Source organism: Capsicum annuum, unplaced genomic scaffold (assembly GCF_002878395.1).
Source record: "Capsicum annuum cultivar UCD-10X-F1 unplaced genomic scaffold, UCD10Xv1.1 ctg65531, whole genome shotgun sequence".
Taxonomy (NCBI): domain Eukaryota; kingdom Viridiplantae; phylum Streptophyta; class Magnoliopsida; order Solanales; family Solanaceae; genus Capsicum; species Capsicum annuum.
In genome coordinates, this window is record NW_025874789.1 from 1 (window position 1) to 3,100 (window position 3,100).

At 37.6% G+C, this 3,100-nt stretch overlaps 1 pseudogene; it reads left to right on the plus strand.

Annotated features, from left to right (window-relative positions):
* The first annotated feature begins 300 nt into the window (after positions 1–300).
* LOC124893812 lies at positions 301–3,100 on the plus strand (annotated as a pseudogene).

Genomic DNA, 3,100 nt, shown 5'->3' on the forward strand with positions numbered 1-3,100 from the left:
AATTCAAATTGCACAATTAACCTTTGATATTCAAATTTAATTTAATTACTGATTATTATCTTTAATTAGTGACATTTCACACATAAATATATCAGATTACATTCATATTATATACTAACATATTTTTTTTAAATGAAGGAGAGGGAGTAATTTTGATTATCATAATACGCTTCATCTTGGACATATATTAATTTTATGCGACATTATGACACTCCTACATAAAGGGGAACAATTTTGGTAACACGTAATTCAACACCTTATTTAGGGACGCGAACGTAACTTCACTTCCTAACTCACCCTCGTTCCTGTCGATTTCTCGGCCTCCTTTATCTTTATAAAAAAAACTATCATTCAACACTTTCCAAATAAAACTTTCTCCATTGAAATTCTCTGCAAAAAAAAAAAAACTTTTCCCACTTATATAAACTACTTTTATAATTAGAGAAAAGAAAAAGCTATGTGTGGTGGTGCAATTATCTCCGATTTGGTACCTCCTAGCCGGATTTCCCGCCGGCTAACCGCCGAGTTGCTATGGGAAGAAAAATCCAGGGAATTATTACTCAAAGCCTTTGAACAGGTCTAAGTTTATTGACCTTGATGAGGAATTTGAAGCTGACTTTCAGGACTTCAAGGACTATGCCGATGATGATGTTAAGCCCTTCGGGAATTTTTTTTTATTTTTTATTTTTTTGCTTCAAGTTGTTATGTTTTTTTCCAAAATGAATTTGATTTACTTTGAGTGAGCATAAAAAAAAATATTTATGTGAAATATTAAGTGTGTGATTTTCTATCTGAACTATTGCCCAAATTTTCTATATGAATTATTACCAACTATGGTTTAAAATATAGCCCATCAATTAATTATTCTCTTTTTCTGCCTGAACTGAACTGTGGTGATATTTGAGGTAGGAAAAGAGAATAATTGACAGTTGCGTTGTTTTTTAACGAATAGTTGGTGATAATTCTGCATAATAGTTCAGATATTAGGTATGATAAGTCGAAAAAAGGGTAGTTTAGGTTATTTTTGGACTAACTCTTTTATTTTTCCTGCCTAAACACGTTGTATGATTCATCTGTAGAACTTGATTTTGTTTGAGTATTTTGGTGCTATTTCACTTGCCGAAGTTAGCTGAATTTGAGTTCAAAAAGTTTCCTTTTAGCATGTGAATATTTATTTAAGAGGAGGAAAAAGAGAAAAAAGATAAAACCTTTGGGTATAGGATGTTTGTGAGTTGTAAAAATAGGAGAAAGATGCTATTTTTCTTCCTTAATAATCAGAGAGATGAATTGTAATACTTGATGTCCTGATCCAAAGTTGTAGTTTTATGCAATTATGGGCACCGTGGTTTGTTGGTGCTAAACAAATTTAGATTTTTGGGTATTCTTAAAGTTCTTGCAGTCACTGTTATCTTATCAGAGGGTTTGTTAGCTCTAGATAGAAGAATATGTGATCTAATTATTTGGATTAGATTCCTGTAGGGACTCGATTTGATTGTGAAGTTGTCATTTACATAGCAGATTATCTATATGAAGCAAGCGGAGAACATAAATTTGGGGTTCTAACTTAGTTTTGATCATGATTCAGAATTTCCTTTTTTTTTTTTGAATAACTTGATTTTGGTGATCTCCAGTACTAGTGATATAAGAGAACATGTTCGGTGCAAGTGCTCTATGTTTTTCACTTTTTCACTTTCTTGGTATCTGTTTGTCATTTTATTTGATCGATTGTTGTAAATTTTGGTGCTGCTATGAATGGCTGACTTTTCTTAGTTCATTTTATCTCCATAGGCTGCAAATCTGTGAAATCTGGCAATTCAAACTGCGATGCTGAAAAATCTTCCAAGAGAAAGAGGAAGAATCAGTACAGGGGGATCAGACAGCGTCCTTGGGGTAAGTGGGCAGCTGAAATACATGATCCGAGGAAAGGGATTCGTGTTTGGCTTGGAACTTTCAATTCTGCGGAAGAAGCAGCTAGAGCTTATGATGTTGAGGCACGAAGGATCAGAAGCAAGAAGGCTAAGGTGAACTTTCCTGATGGATCTCCAGCTTCTGCTTCAAGACGTGTTGTTAAGCCAAATCCTCAAGATGCACTTCGCGAGGAAATCTTGAACACAGTTCAGCCAAACACAACTTATAGCAACAACTTGGACGGCAGATCTGATGATTCGTTCGGCATTTTCGAGGAGAAACTAGCAGCAAAGCAATATGGCTATGAGAATGTGTCTTTTACTGCTGGAGATATGGGACTGGGTTCAATTTCCCCTTCAACTGGTACAACAAATGTTTACTTCCGTTCTGATGACGGAAGCAACACCTTTGACTGCTTTGATTTCGGTTGGGGCGAACCATGTCCGAGGACGCCAACGAAATGAACGCGGAGCCCGTTCCGAATGCTTCTACGATCCGGAAGTTCTCGCGAAGAGAATAAGATGCTGTTCCCCTTCCCTCTTTCTTTTCCCGCTTTGTTAATCTTCCCATCTAACGCTGGCTCGGCGGCGACGGGCGCGGGAGGAAGAAACCTAAGAGAAGACGCTCATCTCTTAGGTCCTTTTTTTCAGTGCAACACAGGAAAGTGCCCTCTTTTTGTCATGCCTGCAGCTTTCCAGATTTTGTATTGAACGCATGGCGTAGCGAGGACCTTCACATTCTGTTTGAGCCTATGTTCAAGCCAAACCCACCCCCTATTTTACTAAGGCTGGAAAGAATGCCCACCTCTATCAGAAGTTCTAGTGTGTAATGGTACTCTATCTGATGAAGATGCTAGACCAGAGAAAAAACTGAAGTCCTGTTCCAGCACTCCATTGACAGATGACGAGAACACTGTGCACACGCTATCTGAAGAGCTATCGGCTTTTTAATCCCAGATGTTCTTGCAGATCCCATATCTTGAGGAAATTGGGATGCATTAGTTGATGCCTTTCTTAACACAAGCGCAATTCAGGATGGTGGAAATGCCATGGATCTCTGGACGTTCGATGATGTTCCTTTAATGGGAGGTGTCTACCAAAGCCAACACGCACCTTCCCTTGCTAAGTTTTGTAAATAAAGCTTCATTTGAGTGAAGTTTGCAGTTATGTTGTCTCCAAACAAAAAAGACTAT